The sequence below is a fragment of the Gossypium arboreum genome, chromosome 6, assembly GCF_025698485.1.
Source record: "Gossypium arboreum isolate Shixiya-1 chromosome 6, ASM2569848v2, whole genome shotgun sequence".
Lineage (NCBI taxonomy): Eukaryota > Viridiplantae > Streptophyta > Magnoliopsida > Malvales > Malvaceae > Gossypium > Gossypium arboreum.
The window spans coordinates 43,148,275-43,170,884 of record NC_069075.1 but is presented as its reverse complement, the minus strand read 5'-3'; positions in this window follow the sequence as shown (position 1 = coordinate 43,170,884).

Below are 22,610 nucleotides of genomic sequence, written 5' to 3'. Positions count from 1 at the left end.
AATACTAAAAGTACTTAATTGAATGAAATTATCTATTTAGATCAAGATAAGTAACAACCAGACTTAATTCAAGGAAAGGTTAAAGCTTTAGATTAGTTTCGGATTCTACTTCTACAACCCTAGTTATCGAGGTAAGTTTGTATGAACTATGAAAGTATTAATGTTAGTTAAATTGATTATTTGCTAAGTTATGTTAATATAAATGGACTTGAAATTGTAAATTTTTTGACATATGAATAATTGACGGATAACAAATCCTGTTTAAACATTTAGAATTCTTAGGATATGAATGACATGTAATTAGGGATTTCATGTTTTGAGTGCTGGTCTTGAATGTCCTACCGATGGCTGAGGTCCTGCATTTGTTGTGGATTCTCCACAACTCGTGTGAGCAGTATCGTGTAGCTAACATTTCAACCAACAGCTCGTGTGAGTATTATTGAAAAGGAAATGTTGCGGTTATATGGAAAGACACACTATGTGTGCAAGTATTCCTAAGTATCCGATACAATTCTAGATAGTTTAATGGGTAAGTAAAGGAAATGGTACGGTAAGTAAAAAAATGAAACTGTTTATGATCATATGAAAATGTTGATGAATTAAATGATGTATATGTGAAACTTATTGAATATATTTGTATCATGGATAAACATCCTAACTTGTGAGTTTGATGGTGCTTGTTTAGGATTATGCTAAGCTTATACTCTTGGTTATGATATTATGCGTATTCTATAAAATGTGCTAATGAAATGGTAAGTTTTGTTTGAGTTACGAGCTTACTAAACACTAGTTGCTTACGTAGTTACTTTCCTTTGTTTTATAGATTATCGGAAGCTCTATTGGCTGTAAACTCGTCAGAGACCTATCACACTATCTAACAACCATTTCGGTAGTTTTTGTGTATTTTGGCCAAGGTTATAAATGACATGTATAGGACCCTTTTTTAATGGTAGTTTATGAATGTGTTAATGGTTGATTTGGTATGTATATACCTATAAAGTTTATGTTTGGTTTGATAGGTTTGTAATGCCTTGTCAAGTTAGGTCATTTTGGCCACTTTTGAGAACTTGAAATGCATAGCCTTTGTTGGTATGTTAATGATGATATGCAAATGTTTGTATATGATGTCATTTGGTAGACAAAAGACTAGGTTATATGCTTGAAAAGTAGCTATGTTGCTTTGGTTTGATCCATAACGCTTTGATGCAATTGTGGTGCCTTTGAATGACATATTGGTTAGATGAATTAGGATGTTTGAAATTGTATGTTTAGGAGTGTTTGAATGATGATTAAATCCCTTGAATGTGTGCTCAAATAGAATGGTTGGTTAGATATGGTTTGACCTTGAAATGGTATGAATTTAGGGTAAATTTTTGGATCACATGAATTGAGACACGGGCTATCACATGACCATGTGTCATTTGTAAATTCCTAGTGTTTTAAGTCAGTGAGTTACATGGCCTAGCACACGGCTGCGACACAGCCATGTGTGGCAAGCCAGAGAGTTACACGACCTGCGACACGGTCGTGTATGGCAAGTCAGAGAGTTACACAGCCATGTGACCTTACTTAGTGAGTTACACGAGTGAAGGCACAGGCTTGGACACGGTCTTGTGTCCCCTATTCGATTGTTACATGGCCTAGGCTATGTCACATGGCCTGGCCACATGGCCGTGTGAGCCCTATTTTCCAATTTTTGCAACTTTTTCTTAAAACTTCTGTTTTGTTTCAAATTAGTCCTTAATTGCTTCTAAGCTATTTTTAGGGCCTCAAAGGCTCGATATAGGACCAAATGCATATGTTTCATATGGTCTTGATTGAAACTAATTTATTAAATGTTATGATGATAAATATTTTCTAATTGATCAGTAATGCTTCGTAACACTAATCAGGCACGGAGACGAGTTAGGGATGTTACAGACAATTCCAGTTGCATAGCCTAGTCTTTCATTCTCAATCAAAACACATTGAGTTGCAAAGTCATTTTGTTCGAGAGCATATGGCAACTAATAAATTGGAAGTGAACTATGTTCCCTCTTCAGAACAAGTAGCTCATATGTTAGCTTGGAAAGATCAACTCAAAATCACTGACAGGGAGGTTGAATTTGCCTTTGAGAAATTATGGTGGAAGCAATGAAAAGTATGCAACAAAGAACACAAGGATTTATAGTGGTTCGACCCCAATTGCCTACTCCACTACCTTAGCTCTCCACAACTAAAGATTTTCTCCAAATTCACTAATTTGGTAACCTTTGAGGACAAGATTTAACCTTAAAACTCTCTTATGATTTATGCCTCAAAATCTTAAGATTGCACTCCCTTACGGTTTCTGCCCAACCCTTAAGAATTAACCCTCTCTCAAAGAAAATAAATATGCAAAATAAGAAGTAAAACTTACAAGATCAGAAAGTTTGCCAATTAAGCACTAATACAAAGAATAACACTAGAGCTAAATGAATACAATGAAAGCTCACAAGTGTTTACAAGAAAAGGTATGAAAGAGTTAAGCTCTTAGGTTGTTTTGATTGATCTTTAAGCTTTGCACATATCTCATATTGTTGTAGGACCTTTGGAAGATTGTATTTATACCCTCCAATTGATTTCCAACCATTGTGGTTGTTGTGAAAGTGAATAGAGCCGTCGGGATGAAACTACAACATCGAGTATCAATACCTACTAAAAGGGTATCAATTTTTTTAATTAATGTATATTTTAATGACCGTTGGAGTAGAGATATCGATACCTGGTCAAAAAGTATCAATACTTTTTGTCATTTTTTGAAAAATCATGAAAGCAAAATGTCAATTTAGTATTGATTTTAGAATGGGTATCGGTATCTTCAAAACTATCGATGCTTGACCAAAAGGTATCAATACTTTTTGGTCAAGGAGCAATACTGACTTGTTTAAAAATAGTTTTAACATGATTGAAAATGTTTGATTTAATTGAAACCATTTCAACTTGATTTTATCAATTTGTTCAACTTAACTTTTATTCAAAAACACTTTAATTTGTTATATCAAAACATATTATCAAATAAGGCTTAGTTTAACATGATATATTGACTAAGCCACTGGTTGTTGGATCGTTTAATTACTTCAAACAGAAACTAAAAGTTTGTGCTCCTAATGAGTTCCAGAAGAAGGCTGCTGAATGATTTTTTAGTCATAGGGGAATGTTAGCAGTAAACGTATAGTTGGTTCAGTCTGTTAGCTATTAAGACTGTTAGTTAGTTAGCTAATGTTAGTTAGCTGTAGTTATTCATCTTTGTTATGCTTTTTTGATTCTCTTCATGTATATATATGGATGCTTACCTGAATGTAAGGTAGATATATGGAAAACAAGATTATTTTCTCTATTCAATTCGTTCCTGTTCTTCTGATACATATAACAATAAGATGAAAACCATCTCCTAGTCCCAGATATTCAATGATATGAGATATTATCTTTATTCATATATGTCTTGTTATTATTTAGATTCGAGTATATATAAATACATTCAATTTATTTGTTATATTTTCTATATATTTAAGAAAAATCTTTATAGGATAATGTTTATATTTTAAAATATATTGTTTTTATGAAAAATAAAAGTGAAAGTAACTTAAAACATAAACAAATTATAAAATACTTGAGCTAGCTGTCATGTTGATAAATCCCACTATAATATGACAAATACTCACTTTAGTTAGTTAATATGAGAAAAATTACTCAATAAATATTTCTGCTTCACTCATTCTATTCTTGCACAAAAGAAAAAGGCACCCAGAAACCATACTGTTACATGTTCTTCTGACTCATATTATCGCAACCTAACTTTCCATTGTTCGAATGGATGCCCACCTAAATCCTTTAATGTGCTCTTTAAAAAAAAAAAAAAAGGATTCTGTTTGGTATTGAGCCACTGCCACTAACCAGGAATGTGGACAATTTTTTAGAAAAGAAAAGTGAAGACCTACGCTTAAGCTCAGAAAACATATTATTTTATCTAATTTACAAGTGTTAATGATCGGAAAGTAACATTTTTCTTTTTCAAAAACAATCTTACAGGTACAGGTTTTAGAATAAGGTTTGAGCCTTTTAATATATAATACCAATATTCGCTATTTTTCTTATTGTGAAATAAGAGTATTTAATATATATTAATTATTTGGTACATGTAAAGCGGAGTTTAAATTTTGATATATGTTTTATTAATTTATTTTTTAAAAGTTATCTCCTCTCTATATATAATCAACTCTTTCTATAGCAGTTATTATTTATAATAATATTTCATATTGTAATAGTCACTCTTTGTTTTTACTATGTGCGGTAACTTTTCATCTATAACAGCAACAACCATAAAATATGAATGTTCACTAGAGATTTTAGATTCCACATGTAATGTCAAAGGGTTGATAAATATCCTATAGAGATATAATTTGAGGACCAATTTAGAGTGAGGGTCATAGTTTGAGGATGTTTGGTGCACTACACTCTAAAATCCTAAATTTAATCATTAAATGATAAGCCAAATTTTATATAACATAATTCAAAATGAAAATTAAAAGAAAAAGTAAAACTTTATCACATAAAAATTAAAGAAATGAACAATAAAACTTTTATAAAAGGTTTGAAACTCTTAAAATCAAAAGTTTTATTTTACAACATCTATTTTTATAGTAATATGCTATATGAAAATATTAAAAAAAAAAAGGAAATAAGTATACGCTAGAACTAAAATTTGACATACCCAAGTTTTTAGGCGAATGAGAATCTCATATCCATCGTTCAGAGGATAATACAAAAACATCACTGATAGCTGAACTCCTTTTCAAGTGTTGAGATTAGCTGTTAATAAGAATCCAATCAGTTATTTAAAGCCTCTTAAACATACAATATTTTTTTTGTTTTGTCATGATTTCGCAAGTATTGTTGTTGTAACACCTTAATCTCACACCAAAACACTTAAAATTCACCATAAACTTAAACCCCTATTTATAAGACAAGTTTTATGAGACAAAACATTCTATGAAAATCAATCTTCACCAATAATATAAAAGCAATTACCAATGGACCAAATTTATATATAAAATGGTTGTGATCTTACAAGGAGCAGCAACAACACTCGTTTTCCAAAACGCGATGCGTATATGTAGATAAAGTGGACAAGCCATCCATACATGAGCCAAGAAATAATGGGGACATTCATAATTAATGCTTGTCTGATTATTGCAAAGCATGAGAACATACATTTGGACTGTGGATAATATTATATGTGGAATTTCAGTTTGGGTTTTCCAAAAAATAAATCAATATGCATTTATATAATTATTATGTATACTTAATTCATAAATTGTTACTTAAATCATAAGGTGGTACTTAAATATTTTTTTATCATAAGTAGTATTTAAATAATTTTTCTCAAGTTGATACTTTTATTAATCAAACTGTTAAATCTATTTTAAAAAAAGGCTAAACCCACAAATTAGTATTTAAACTATACATCTTTTCTTAAATTGGTACTTGAAGTTTTTTGTGTCACAAGTGGTATCTAAATTATTCTTTTGTTACGCATTTTACACCAGAGTATTATATCTGCTACAAAATTCCAGCGAATTATAGGTTATCATGTCATATAATCTTTTAAGAATAATTTTTTAATTTTTGGTTTTACTTTTTTTCTTTGAAGTTATTTTTTTCTTTTTTCTTCTTTTATAATGTCTAGGAATGATCGAAATTTGCCCTCCCAAGGTCAGCAACTAACAATTAATTTTGTTTTCAAACTTCACCGCCTGCAAACTAATACAGACTGGTTGAATTAAGCTAAAAACCGATTGAACTTGTTTTCTCTATTTCTTAAATATTTTTATTTTTATAATTTTTAACAATTTATTTAATGAAATAGGACAAATCAGGAAACTAATGGCTTGACCAGTTCGACCATCAATTCTATTTTGAAAACTTTGTTAAAAACCAAGAAGTCCAAAATGGTCACACTTGTAGAGGAAGCCCAAGATGAGGAAGAAGAAAGAAAAAAATATAAAGAAGAAAGAAAATATACATATAAAACTTTTTTTTATTATCTTTTTTTGACACATGACAATTTTAATTGATTATCTATTTTTTAAAAATAGACTAAATGATTTGACTAATTAGGTACCAATTTGAAAAAAAATAGTTTAGGTATAACTTGTAACACTCCAAAATTTGAATTTTTGATTGTTAAACTCTATTATAATTAAGTCTTTGTTTTTGAGGTAAAGTGCTCTATTTATGAGTTTGAGATTGGGGGTTCAAGTCTCACTTTTGGAAGATTTTTTGCTATTTTATTTTTATTTTGACTTAACCCCTATCCCTAAACTTTTGACGTAAGGTTATTTCTGCGTTAGCTTGTGTCAACGATGAGCCTAGTGATTCAATGCTTAAGCTTATGCATTCTCTTTTGGTGTGTTTGAGTCTCTACGTAAGTGATGAGAGAGTATTTTTGCTCTTTATAGTAATTAGTTTTTACTTTTAATGAATTAAATATTTTTCCTAAAATTTTTCCCTCTTATGTTTCCAGTTGAACTTTCCTTTTTTAATTTGCTATTGTAATAGCTGACTTTCAATGATGTCGGGAATAGTGGTTCGAGACCACTAAATTCGACAAATAAGCTCATAAATTTATTTATTTAATAATTATGAGCCAAATGTGATTTTTGAGAGATTTTTAAATTAGTAATTTGTGTTTCATAAAGATTTATTAAGTTAAGAAATTGAAGAAAACAAGTATGGAGATCTCGATTTTATAAATTGAGCTGTAAATATTTTTATAAATATTTATGGAGTATCAATAAGGTAGTATTAAAATTTCGTCAGAAAATTTTAATGTTTGGGTGGTTAATTAAATAAAAAGGACTAAATTGAAAAATGTGTAAAAGTTTCTAAAAGGATTAAATAGCTCAATTGTCAAATGAGGAAGAACCTAAAGTGAATATAAGCCCATAGAAGATATTTTGGGCGGCAATAGCTGAGAAAAATCAAGAAATGGGTGAATTAATGGCAAAATTGGAAAATTACCAAAATTAACTAAATAAAAATGGGACCAAATGGGAATATCTAGAATTCTCTTCATTTTTATTAGCTGAAAAATAGCCATGGAAGAGAGTTCAAGCTGGTTTTCATACTCTAGTTTCATGTAAGTTTAATTCTTGCTTTCTCCTTGAAATTTCTATGTTTTTGGACTTTTACAATAGGGTCCAACTTACTATTTCATTAGTCTTTGATTTCATAGCTAATTTTTAAAGTTTTTATGGATGAGTGCTGGAAGCATATGATGAACAAACATAAAATGGAATCTTTAATTTTGATATATGATAATTTTATCAAGTAAAATTGATGGAAATTGATTTTAGGACCTAATTGTGAAAATGTTTGGAATTAAAGTCTAGTACTGAAATTATGATTTCCAAAAGTTGTAAAGTAGTTTAAAGTGATAAAATAAAGTGTTAATTGAGAAAAATTAGCTCAATTGAGAGGCTAATTGGGTAGGGACGAAATTGTTATTTATTAAAAGTTTAGGGGAAAAATAGTAATAAACAACTTGCACTAAAACAATATTGAGCAGCAGCAGTAGACTAACTTTGAAAAATCACCATAAATTGTAGAAATCTAATTAGAAGATGAAAAAAATATAAAATTAAAGCTTATTGAGTCTAGTTTCTTATAGAAGAAACGGTGTAAGAATGGATTTGTAAATCATGAGATATAATGAATTTTTTGAGATTAGGTCAGAATGAATTTAGGTTCTCCTATTTTGACTCTGAAAAATCATAAAAAATTGAAGAAAAATAATTATGGGCTTAAATTTATATTTCAATAATCCTAAATGAGTCTATTTTTAAGAGAACCAAACAGAAACATCATTCGAATCCTGTATGAGTACATAATTAATTTTTGGTGAAGAAAGGTCAGAACTGTCAGATAGCAGAACATGGGTGATTTTAAAGAATATACTGTACTTATTGGCTAAACTAAAGATTTTGAAAATTTTATGGTAAGAATATATGTGAGTCTAGTTTTAGTAAAAATTAGCGGATCTTAATTTTGAGTTCCGTAGCTCCAGATATAAATAATTTAGTGACTATGACACGGGTGGATAGCTTGAATATTCACATAAGTAATTAGTGAAAACTATGGATAAGGTTACTTACAAGTGTGTTATCTATACCAAGGATGTGGATGGAGAGGAGGAGGAGGAAAAATATATGAATGACTTGTGTATAAATTGATTACATGCCCAATTATAAACAATAAACGTTGAATTAGTAATGATATAATGTTTTATTTCATATGTTTATTATTAAATTTGTAAATATTGAAAAAGTATGAAAATTGAACTAAATGTTCAAATTGAGTGGAACGCAGGGTTGAGTACTTTTGTTCAATGGCTAAAACGAATTGACGAAAAAGACCATGGTTGGACCATGGCAACATGTGATATGTGATTTCTGTATAAGACCATGGCTGGGCTATGGCATTGGAGAGATGTGATTATGTGTTTCCGTATAAGACCATATCTGGGATATGGCATCGCTGTGATATATGCTACTGTATAAGACCATATCTGGGATATGGCATCAATGAGATATGTGATTTATGTAAGACCATAGCTAGGCTATGGCATCGATATGTGATATGTGATCCGTGTAAGACCATAGCTAGGCTATGGCATCGATAAGTGATATGTGATTACGTGTAAGACCATAGCTGGGCTATCTCATCGATATATGAATATGTGTAAGACCATAGCTGGGCTATGGAATCATTATGTGAAGATGTGTAAGACCATAGTTGAACTATGGCATCGAGAAAATGAAGTACTCAATTCTGTAAAACGTTCACTAATTTGACAAAGTTTGGTATGTGTTATATGGAACTATGTGATATAAGGAAGTACGAGTTGATATGACATGAGTATAGAACTTGGTTAATGAATGAATTCATTTGTGATTATATAATTGTTCATCTTGAGTGTACTGTCCATATGTATTTATATTTTCAATGATTTAATGAATAAAGTTCCGACATGGAATAAACTGAACACGAGACAAATAATTATGAAATTGAACTCAAAATTCATGAAAATGATGGTTATTGATATATGAAGACATGAGACATTGATATATGAATATGGAATATGTTTGATAAATGTGTTCATTCATAATTATGGAATTATGTATCTCATGTGTACTATTTGAATAAAGATGATATTTCAAATACTTTGGTTATTTAAGCTCAAATATGAAATAGTATGCAATCAAGATAAGTTGTTATGAAAATATATTTAAATTATAGAGATATGGCTGATATGTATTAATTGATTAGTCAATGTTGGCTTATGAATGGTATAACTGTAACTAGCCATTGGTATGGATTGTATTTAGTAAGTTTGAGATTCAAATTATTATGATTTTATCATGATTGATATGGCTACAAAATGAAAAAACGATGATAATTATAAGGCTTGGTTGAATACCTTAAATTGATTCATAAATGTATTAAAATGTTGGTGGAAATAAATGATTAAATGGGTGAGAAATATGGCTTGGAAAATAGCCTAAGTGTTAGCCACACGGGCTGAGACACGGTCGTGTGTCTCAACCATGTGAGGGACATGGCTTGGAGACACGGGCGTGTGGCCCAGCTGTATGGTTCGATTTGCATGCTAATGTTATAAATAGAAAGTTACATGTCCTGAGGACACGGGCGTGTCAAAGACACACGGGCGTATCCCTATGTCCACACGGGCGTGTGACCCTGTTTCTTGGGAAAATTTCCTAAGTTTTCTCGAATCTTCTCAGAGCTCTTAGTTTAGTCCCAAATTAATCCCGACGTATGTTTTGGGCTTCGTAGACCCAATTAAGGGACAACATGCATGTGTTTGAAAAGTTTGAATTAAAAGAAATTTTATGGCTCGATTTTTGCATGTATGTGTATGTTTAGGTCCGGTAATGCCTCGTACCTTGTCCCAGCTTCGGATACGGGTAAGGGGTGTTATAGCTATTGTTTCTTCCCTCTTTTCTTTTTTTCTTTTTGTTTTTGTGATCTTTCATTCTGTCTTGCTGTTGTGAATTGTTGAATTGTATCATTCTATTAGTTGATTTTAGATTTCAAAGGTGAGATTTTATAGTTTTCTTTCTACTCGTTTGTTGTTTGGTTTGTTATGGGTTTGGAGGTTTTTCTTTAAACTTCGAAGTTGGTGTTTAATCTATCCTTATGTTGTTTTATGTCGGATTTTAGGGGAAAATCGAGAGACGTCAAACATTTTTCTCATGACCTAAAGTTCGAGCAATTATTGTTGTTCTTCAGTAAGCGTTAGTTGCGTTTTTGGGAGTTTCATCAAAGTTTTCGACGTACTTTGGTTGAGTGCTAAATTATGTGAATTATTACGATTAAATTGTTGATTGGGCAATTGATTTTTTTTTAGGTTCCGGAGTCACTTCTGTTGCTTCTACATGGAATCTACATCAGGTGTGTAACAAAAATTGAGTTTTCTATGAATGATAAAAGCAAAAATTCATGGCTGTCGATGCCATACGGCTGTGTAACTCTCTGACTTGGGTCACACAGGCGTGCAGCATGGGCATCTGTCTAGACCGTGTAACTCTCCGATTTGAGTCATACAAACGTGTGTCAGGCCATGTGCTAGACCATCTAACTCTGACTTGAGTCACACGATCGTATGTTAGGCCATGTGAGACACTGTGATGAGCCACACGGGTATCTTCCAGGTTGTATGGACCATATGAGCCAGTCATACAAGCCGTGTGAATCCACACGAGTGTGTGGGCCAAATATAAAAAAATTTCTCTAGGGCTGTAACTATCGTTCAAATCGAACGTAGGCCTTCTGTAGGGTTTATATGATCTGAATTATGCTATAATATTCATTATCTGATGATTTTTTAGTGGACAATATGTTTATATGAAGATATATCTGATGTGTTATTTAATGAGCAAGCATACTATGTATTGTCTGGACCTATACCACTGTATACGCATGTCTGATATCTGCTAATCATGCATCTGCATTGGGATGGGATTTGTAATAAATGAGGAAGTATGGGTAGTTTAATTATCTATTGATTCTAGTGGCTAAGCCACATATACATATCTGATTCTGGAAATTTATCGCACTTGATCTGGCAGCTAGTCTGCAGTGTTCTGAATGTGACATACAGTCACTATGCGGTGTGTAGGAATGGATGGGTACTTGATACCTTATATGGTGTGCAAGGATGGTTGAAGATGGTATGTAGCGGATGTGGGTAGGACTCTTCATTTGTATTTGAATATGTAATTGTATCTAATATGTTATGTATCCATTTCTGATTATGATATTCAACTAGTAAGATCAGAAAGTAAAACCGAGACTGTCTGTACTTAATTAGTTCATAAGTTACACACTGAGTATGTAAACTTATTTCGTCTATTTGATTGAATTTCAGGTAACCTGTAGATTTAGGCGGGTCGGCGTGGCAGGAGCTCGGTCATCTCTATTCTAGTTAGTTTACCATTTTATATAAATTTATACTGTCATATATTTTATTTAAGATTATTGTTTATAAATATGGGCTTTCATGCTTGGTTTAACTATTTAAATGATTTTTGACTGTTGAATTTCAAATAATTTAAGTTGGACTTTTCGAAGATGGTTATTGTAACTCTTCAAATTTAGCCGTAACATTTAGGTCGGGTATGTAGTATTACATTTAGTGGTATCATAGCCATGTTTCAAAACTCAGGCTATGTTTTCTGGGCTCTTGTTTTTAAGAAAAGTGTTTTTTTGAATAAAATATTTATTTGATTAATTCTGAAAATTAATTTCATGAAAGACCAAGTCTCCGGCACTGAACTTGTAAGTACTTCTGCTTTAGCTATACTATTTAGCTAGAAAACACTGTAGTGACTAAACTTTTTTGATTTAGTTAAAGACTGTGATATGAACTGTGAAATAAGATATATGATAAAAACTCCAAACTGCTCTATGCACTTTTGAAAATTGTAGTTAAATTGATATTATAAGTTCGTGCGGTAGCCATAGACATGGTTCTCATGGGAGCCGAGGAGGAGCTCGAGCATAGTCATCCTTTATGGACACCAACGAGACTATTGGTACTCCCACTGCTGAGATTGGATCTCAGACTCCGATGGCTGGGGACGACACACTTCCCAAGCCATGTTTCGTGTTTTAAAGAGGGTCGTTGGGACCCATTACCCATTCTGGATCTAGAGGCTAATGGTCAGTTACTGAATGGCTCTGGTCAAATGGTGTTGAGGAGTTTAGAGGTGTCACGAGAGTCAGACTGACAGTGGTTGGGTACTAGTTAGAGGGCACTGAGTGTATCATGAATGATTTTGACTGCACTCTTGCACAAAAATTGAGGATGTAGTGTCTCTGCTCCAAGATTAGGCATACTAGTGGTGGTTAACTATTAAGGAAAGCACCCAGCCCAAATGCATCACGTGGGATTTCTTCAGGAATACCTTCTAGAGTAAGTGTATGGGGGTGAGTTATATGAAGGCTTATAGACATGAGTATATGAGCCCAGTTTAGGGTGAGAGGTTTGTGGCTGAGTACAAGGTTGATTTTCTGAGATTGAGCAGGTATGGTCTCAGTTTGGTTTTGAAAGATTATGAGAAGAGTATCCGGTTCGAGGAGAGATTGAGATATGATTTGAGAGTTCTGATAGCTCCCCAGAGAGAACGAGTTTTCGAGGCCTAGGTTGACAAGACAAAGATAGCCAAGGAGGTGAAGTGCACTGAGCATGAGAGGAGAGATCAGGAGAAGGGTCAGAGCATGATTAAGAGGGATTAAGGTCCCTCTAGTTTTGTTCAGCGCCCTAAGAAACAAGTTATGTTTGATGGGCCTTCGGGGGTTGAGGCAACAACTGTACAGACCGAGATTCAGACTTGTAGTGACTGTGATAGAAGCCATCCAGGCAAGTACTGGAGGAGATTGGGGGCCTATTTACAATGTAATTCGACGGAGCACCGTATCAGGGACTATTCTCTCCGATCTTATCAAGGGTAAGCTCTTGCACAGGCTTTAGCTCCGAGTCCAATTTAGCCTCCGAGGGCAGCTCAGATCCACCTAGGGGTCGTGGTATGACTAGGAGTGGTAATGGTTCTGGCAGAGGCTAGAAACACCAAGAAGATGTGCGGTTTAGACTGAGGCACGACAGCCTACTCTTGCGTATGCAATGAGATGCTGTGAAGATAGAGTCGATGCCGACGTTATAGCAGATACATTCTTTATCAATACTATTCCATACTTTTCTTTGATAGATATTGGTTCCTGTAACGCCCCTTACCCGAGACCGTCGCCGAAGTTGAGCACAAGGCGTTATCGGACTTACCTTACTAATTCAAGGCATAAAAATTTGCTTTTAAAATTAATTTAGTTTCATTCATTCAATATGTGCCTAAAAAGGGTCCTCGAGACCGTAAAAAATGAAATTGAAATGGTTCAGAAACAAACTGGAATCAATAAAAATTTTCCGATCACTTAAACAAATCAAAACAATTTATTTCATCTTTCATAAATAAACTGTCCATCTTCGTCATAGTCACTAAATAAATCATAACTCGAGTTACGAAACTAGAAATTCAAATCCGTAAATTTTATTTGAAACTAGACTCATATATCTTCTTACAAAATTTAATTTATAATTTTTTTGGTCTAGCTAATTAGTACAGTTTATTAGTTAAATTTTCCCTTGTTTCAGTGTTTGGCTGCTCTGACCTCTATTCACTACGAATTAATTTTCTCCCTATAAAGAATTCAAATAACCATTACATTTATTTCTTTTAAAAGTATACTCAATAAGGAATCTATAAATACAAAGTATAACTCCTAATTATTTTTGTATAATTTTTAGTGAATTTCTAAAGTCTGAATAGGGGATTCAGAAATCACTCTGACCTTATCTCACCAAAATTTAAATATCTCATAAAATACAACTCCTTTATTTACTCTGTTTCTTTCATATGAAAATAGACTCAATAATATTTAATTCTATATCTCATTCACTATCTAAATCTATTTCTAATACTTTTATTGATTTTTCAAATTCACATCATTACTGTTATCTGATATTGTTTTAAAGCTAATTTCACCTTTTTCATGATTTCCATAAAATAACTAACATTTAGGCATACATAACACAAAACATGTCCTTGATTAGCCATTCCAATAGCTAATCAATATCAATCATTTACATACCATTCATTAGCCATATCATAAGATCATACACACAAAATGGCTATGATGCTATACATGCCATGCTCAAAATGAAACGTCTAGCTATACCAAAATAATCCGTGTGATAGTGTGCCTAGACCTCCGACATACTTTACGATCCCTGAGTTAGCTTGACAAAACTATAAAAAGAAGGAAAATAAAGGGGGTAAGCATTAAGCTTAGTAAGTTTTGCATGCAAATAAATAACAACATTCATAAGAATTATCTTACTACTTGGCATGATACTACTTAATGCAACTTCATTAATTGTCATAGACATATTTTAAACTTCTTCACTTACTCACTTACTTTAATACTTACTTACTTAATCAAATTTATTAATACATTTTACTTACCTTTTTTCTTATCAAGCATACATGAAAATTATATACTTACCTTTGCTCTTCTAGCATGAACTTGTCTTATCTTTTTAGTATAACTCGTCTTACCTTACCTTACCTTGATATTCTCTTTAAATTTTCCCGTTGAACCACATGGAATACTAAGGATACACGGGTACCTTACCATTGCTATGACTTGTCATGGTCTTACGTGGTATCCTTTTGAAACTTACCATTGCCATGCCTTGGCATGGTCTTACACGGTATGATTACCTTATGAACTCACCAATGCCATGCCTTGGCATGGTCTTACATGGGACCTTTGCCTTATAGTAACTTATCAATGCCATGTCTTGACATGGTCTTACATGGTATCCTTGCCTTAGAAGCCTTACCAATTTCCATGCCTTGGCATGGTCTTACATGGTATCCTTAAACCTTAATGTCATGACATTTGTATCCTACACATTCCTAAGGTTCAACCGGGACTTTCTGAAATTACTTCTTTGTCAATTCATGCTTGAGTCTTCTTTGAATAATTTCATAAAATAAATATTCACTTGCTGGAAATTAACAACATTAACATAAAATAATAGAATATTGCATTTATTTGCCACAAACTTACCTTGAAACAAAATACGATCAACTATATCGATTTAGTCCATTATCTTTTCCTTCCCCGGTCTAACTCCAGATTTTGTTCTTCTTGATCTATAATAACAAATTTAGATTATTTAATACTCACATTTATTAAAACAGTCCTTGACTCAAACTTTTGAAAAATTACACTTTTTCCCCTAAACTTTTACATATTTACACTTTTTCCCCAAGGCTCGGAAATTAAAATTATCCTATTTTCTTATGTTTTATGACATGCTGATCATTTTTCCCTTCTATGGAAACATCAAATTCTCACTCTAACATGTACTTATGAACATTAGGTATTTTTACCGATTATGTCGTTTTACTCGTTTTCACGTAAAATCGCTTAGCAAAAGTTGTTTAACACAATTTCAAGCTTCGTATTCTACCGTAAAACATCAAAATAAAAACATTTCACCTTTGGGTATTTTTCCAAATATAAACCCTAGGTTAAATTATTGCTAGAATAAGCTTAATCAAGTTACCGGGACTCAAAAACGCAAAGAACATTAAAAATGGGGATTGGAATCACATGCTATGGTGCTTGGAAGCTTGAAACAAACCCTAGCTATGGAGAACCCTTGACATTTGGCCTAAGGAAGAAGACGAGCACATTTTTGCCACATTTTCCCCTTTTTAATTCTTTTATTTGACACTTTACTAAAATTCCCTTCATTAAAATTTTTAGTTATTTCTACCTATGTATATCCATTTTTGTCCATGAAAATATAATGGTCTAATTACCATTTAATGTGACAGCCCTAATTTGACCTTAGTCGGAAAGTGGTTTTGGGACCACAAAACCGAGTCATAAAAATAATTAATCGTTATATTCTATGCTTATTGTATGTCTACATGCATGTGTGAAAGTTTCATGCTTTAATTTTGTCATTTGTATGTGAAATTTATTAAATAGGGCTTATGTGAGAAAATTTCAAATATGATAGGTAAATTTAAAAGTGGCCTATTAATGCATGTTATAAAAAGGTTGGGCTTGCATGTTAAATATCCATTTTGTTTATAGTGGCCGGCCATGATGATACTTTTATATTAAAATATGTATTAATTATTAGTTAAATGGCTTTATGTTTAATAATATAGATTAATAAAATAAAATAATAGATGTTCATCTTCTTTCTTCATTTTGCCAAATTTGAGAAAGAAAATTTTTGAAGAAGAAGCCAAGGCATTCGGCCATGGTTATCTCCATTTAAAGGTATGTATTGTAAATTTGCTTTGAAATTGATTGTGAAATTAAATTGATAAATACATAGCATAGCTAACCCATGGTCTAAATTTATGAATCAATGAACAAGTTTCCATTCGGCAAGTGCTAAATTTTGTGTTATTTTGATAAGTTTTTGGGAAGATATTAGTTATGTTTAATGTGTTAAGTTGCTTGTTATTTTAGCTTAAAAGTTGAGGCTAGTATTTGGTTTATAGGGTATGCCGAATTTGGATTTTGGGAGAAAAATAGGTAATCGGTCATGGTAGATTTTTGATGAAAAATTATTTTAATGCTTTATATGTTTTATAAATGAGCTTGTAAGTGATTTTGAAGATTTGTAAAATTTTGGATGAGAAGTGCCGAATGTAATTTTTGGGTGTGACTTAAGGGATAAAAAAATATGGTGGCTTGAGTTTAGTAATAACTAGCCATATGTGATGATATATTGAGCCTTGTATATTCGGTCTTATAGGTATGTACTTATGTAATGATATAATGAATTTGGTATATCCGGTCATATAGGTAAGTATTTATGTGGTGTTCCAATTGAACTTGTAAATTCGGCCACACAGGTATATATATATAAATATATGTAAAGATATGTTTGATCTTGCATATTCTGCTAAATAAGTGATGATGGTATATGAAGTCAAATGTGGTTTTGTAAGCTTGTATAGATGTGTGAAAGTATATTTTAATTTATAATGATATTTGGCTTTGGAAGTGGTATGAAAACTTACAAAATGCTATTCTTATAAGTATTCGGCCAAAATGGTAGATATGATAATCATGTGTGGTTATGGAATTGTTAAGTTAAAATTTATTATACATTGATTTAGTAAATTAGTTTATGAAATTAAGTAAATTAGTTTATGAAATTAGAATATGCAAGGTAATAAGTTAGTAAAATGTTCCTTGATAGTTTTAATCTATTATATGGGGATAAATGTAGTTGTTGATTGTAGCCTAGTAATATGTTCGATTGTGCATGAGTAAGGCATATGTATGATGTTTAAATAGCTAGTTAGTAAAGTCATTTGTACCTTAAATATATGATATACATGCATTAAATTAAATTGCTTAATTGATAAGTAATTGAATAAATCTATTTGTTTTAAATCAAGCTCAAGAGTAAAAAGGGTCGAAATTAGATAGGGGAAAAGAGAAAGCAATCGAGTAGTCTATCCATAACTGTTCAAATATATCCGAGGTAAGTTTTGAGTAGTCTCCTTTATTATATAATTGATGATGCCTCTATACGAGTATATTAGGTGAATTGCGATCTTTTGGTTTGTACTTAAATTAGGTTGTGAGATAAATAATTCATGTATATGACTTATAGTCTAATGGTCACTTTCAGTTTAAGCTTGAATGGTGGAATAAATATGTGATATTATGTATGACTCTTGAGCCGAATAGTGAATGATGATATGCATATTTAGCTTATATTCGAATGTAGCAAATGACTACTAAAGTGATAAGTCGAATGAGATGTGTTCAAATATGACTAAGAATTCATGATATTTGGAAATATATCTGGACTTGAGGTCCGCAGGCTACGTGCTGGAAACATATCCGGACGTGAGGTCCGCAGGCTACCTGCTGGAAATATATCCGGACTTGAGGTCTGCAGGCTACGCGCTGGAATATATCCGGGCCTAAAGTCCCGCAGGCTTTGTGCTAGTAACTGGATTTGGGTTTTAAAACCTAGCAAGCTTAACGCCTGTGATTCGAGTAAGATTATGAATTCGAATATTCGAGAAAACCACTATTGATTATGTATGATATATTAAGATGGCCAGGTACGTATTATGTTCTCATATGTAAATTGATTTTTAAAGCGAATTATTATTATCAAAGAATGATATATATATATGAATATATATGTGTGGATGATTACCGTATCTACGAATAAGAGAATGGCCTTTTCGGTCGAAGACCATCGTTATATGAAAGTATATGCCTAAATTTAATTGTATGAGCCAAATAGTATAGTGAAAAATGTGCTGAAAATATCTTGAGTATTCATATATATATTCGGCCAATAGGTCTTATAACTAGTGTACTTGTGTATAATCGGCCAAATGATTTACAATTTGAATTCGAATTTTGTGATACTTAATTTTTGATTTTAATGACAAGTTTTTTTTTTTAATTGTTTGAAATGCTTAAAACTTACTAAGCATAGAAATGCTTACTCTGTTGCCCTTAATTCTCTGTTTTATAGATCTCGTTCGTTAGCTACGGTCTCGGGGATCTCAAAGTCGAAGTCATCCACACTATCTAAGCCCATTCGGTACTTTAGTAGTTAAACTTTGATAATGGCATGTATAGGCTTGACTTTTTGTTATTAAATATATATCTTTTTGATGTTGTATATATGTATAGCCATGCGAAAATGGCTTGTTAAGTTACTATATGTATTCCACATAGTTAATGTGAATGTGAGGTTGATATGTGATTAATGTTTTCAATGTTTGAGGTGAATCGAACTTAAGAATGAATCAATATACCCATTACCTAGAGATGACTCTTTTATAGGTGTGCCAACGGAAGTTATTCAAATAAAGTTAACTGGAATTTCATGCTTATATGGTAATACTCTTTAACCCTCTGGCGATGGGTACGGGTTAGGGGTGTTACATTCTATTAGTATCAGAGCTACGGTTTAGTCGATTCTAGGACTAACGTAGCGTGTGTGAGTCTAGATATACATGCCATATGGTGTTAAACGATAGTGTGACGATTTCTGACAGTTAAAAATGTGTTTTCGTATAGTAATGGATCCCGATCCCAATCGAGCGGTAGCTGATGATGTTGAGAGTGTAGCGCCTGCTCCCGCGCATGGGACAACGCCGATGGACTCTCAACCTATTGCGAGCAATCAAAACAATGAGGCTAGACAGGCTTTTTATAGTGTGATGAATGATTGGTTCAACCAATATATTGGAACTAATACGGCTACTCCACAACCCCTACTCCCAAATAATATGCCCCCTGCACCCATGATGCCTTCGGGAATGGATCAGATGAGGTTGAATAAGCCCCCGGTTGATAGAATTTGAAAGCACGGGGCTACTGAATTTAAAGCTACAGACAGTGATGATGCCGAGCAAGCTGAATTTTGGTTGGACAACACTATTTGGGTACTTGATGAACTATCTTGCACACCCGATGAATGCCTGAAATGTGCTATATCCTTGCTACGTGATTCTGCCTATTATTGGTGGAATACATTGGTTTCTATTGTACCCAGAGAGTGGGTGACATGGGATTTCTTCCAAACTGAATTCCGAAAAAAGTATATCAGTTAAAGGTTCATTGATCAGAAACGAAAAGAATTTCTTGAACTTAAACAGGGTTCCATGTCAGTTACCGATTATGAACGAAAGTTCGTCAGACTTAGTAGATATGCTCGAGAATGTGTATCGTTTAAGGCTATTATGTGTAAACACTTCGAGGACGGGCTAAATGAAGATATTAAAATGTTTGTTGGCAATCTTGAAATCAGAGAGTTCGTAGTACTTGTTGAGCGAGCTTGCAAAGCCGAGGAGCTTAGTAAAGAAAAAAGGAAAGCTGATGTTGGAGCTGGAGAGTTTTGTAAAAGATCTTCGGGAAAGCCTTTTCAGTAATCATCAAAGAAATTTCGAGATGATTCGGGCCAATCTAAGAACAATTTGGGCTTTTCCAGACGAGACTGTGATCGATCTCCTATGAGTACGCGAGCCACTTCAGTTGCCAGTGTTGGAAATGATCGTCGGGATAGGACCGAGTGTAAGTTTTGTGGAAAATGGCATTCAGGGAGTTGTAGATTTCATGATCGCTCCTGTTATAGATGTGGATCATCCGACCTCTTCATCAAAGACTGCCCGAGATTGTCAGAGCAAAATGTGAATCAGAGTAGGAGACCGAGTACTGCTACAGTTTAAGGTAAACCACCTAGGAATACAGGGAATGCTAGTGGCAATCAGAGAGCGTCTAGAGATGCTACGACCAGATCCGAGGCTCATGCCCCTGCTAGAGCTTATGCTATACACGCACGCTAGGATGCTTCTTCGCCTGATGTTATTACCGGTACATTCACTCTCTTTGATACTGATGTGATTGCTTTGATTGACCCTGGTTCTACTCATTCATATGTATGTGAGACTTTAGCATCCAGTAAGACTCTACCTGTTGAGTCTAATGAGTTCGTGATCTGAGTGTCAAATCCCTTGGGTCGATATGTGCTAGTCGATAAAGTGTGCAGGAAATGTCCCTTGATAATTCGAGGTTCCTGTTTTCCGTCCGATTTGATGCTTTTACCGTTTAATGAATTTGATGTTATTCTCGGTATGGATTGGTTGAACGTACATGATGCAATTGTGAATTGCAAAAGAAAGATTCTTGATTTGAGATGTGCAAATGATGAGATAATCCGAGTAGAGTCTACTGATTTGAATGGATTACCAGCAGTAATATCCTCGATGTTGGCTCAGAAATATGTAAAAAAGGGGTGTGAAGAATATCTTGCGTACGTACTTGATAGTAAAGAATCAGAAAAGAAGCTTGAATAGTACTAGTGGTTTGTGAGTATCTGGATGTTTTTCCCGAGGAATTATCGGGGTTGCCACCTGTTCGGGAGGTAGAATTTGGCATTGAACTTATACCTGGGACTACACCAATTTCGATAGCTCCGTATCGTATGGCACCAACGGAACTGAAGGAATTGAAAACTCAGTTGCAAGAGTTGACGGATAGAGGTTTCGCTCGACCGAGTTTCTCACCTTGGGGTGCACTAGTATTGTTTGTAAAAAAGAAAGATGGAACCATGAGAATGTGCATCTACTATCGTCAATTAAATAAAGTGACAATAAAGAACAAATATCCGTTACCACGTATTGATGATTTGTTTGATCAGTTGAAGGGAGCATCTGTGTTTTCAAAGATAGATTTGAGATCGGGTTATTATCAGTTGCGAGTTCGAGACTCAGATATACCTAAAACTGCTTTCAGAATGAGATATGGTCACTATGAGTTCTTAGTGATGCCGTTTAGGCTCACTAATGCCCCTGCGGTATTTATGGACTTGATGAAAATAATCTTTAGATAGTATTTAGACCGGTTTGTAGTGGTGTTTATAGATGACATCTTGATTTATTCGCGCGATGAAGCTGAACATACCGAGCACCTGAAATTGGCATTACAGATTTTACGAGACAAGTAATTATACGCAAAATTCAGTAAATGTGAGTTCTGGTTGAAAGAAGTTAGCTTTTTGGGACATGTGGTATCTGCATCGGGTATTCGAGTTGATCCGAGCAAAATTTCAGCCATACTCGATTGGAACCCCCCGAGAAATGTTACTGAAGTTCGGAGCTTTTTGGGACTTGCCGGTTACTACAAACGGTTTGTAAAAGGTTTCTCGATGATAGCCACACCACTGACGAAGCTACTTCAGAAAGATATTAAGTTTGAATGGTCAGAAAAGTGCCAGAAAAGTTTCGACTAACTGAAAACTTATTTGACTGAAGCTCCAGTGTTAGTGCATTCCGAATTCGGTAAAGAGTTTGTCATTTATAGTAATGCATCCTTACATGGGCTGGGTTGTGTATTGATGCAAGAGGGTCGAGTTGTAGGTTACGCGTCGAGGCAATTGAAGCCACATGAAAAAAACTATCCGACCCATGACCTCGAATTAGCTGCCATCGTATTTGCTCTGAAAATATGGCAACATTACTTGTTTGGAGAGAGATGTCATGTATATTCGGATCATAAAAGCCTCAAATATTTGATGACTCAAAGAGATTTGAATCTGTGACAAAGACGTTGGCTTGAATTGTTGAAAGATTATGAGCTCGTCATCGACTATCACCCGAGAAAGGCTAACGTGGTTGCCGATGCTTTAAGTCGCAAGTCACTATTTGCTTTGTGATCGATGAATGTACACTTGTTCGTTTCATCTGAAAATGTGTTAGTAGTAGAATTAAAAGCTAAAACGTTATTGATTCATCAAATATGTGAAACTCAGAAAGTCGATGATGAATTGGTTGCTAAACGAGCTGAATGTGTCTCGAATGTGGATTTAGAGTTTCAAATTGACGACAATAATTGTTTGAGGTTTAGAAGTCGATTGTGTGTTCCAAGAAAATCGG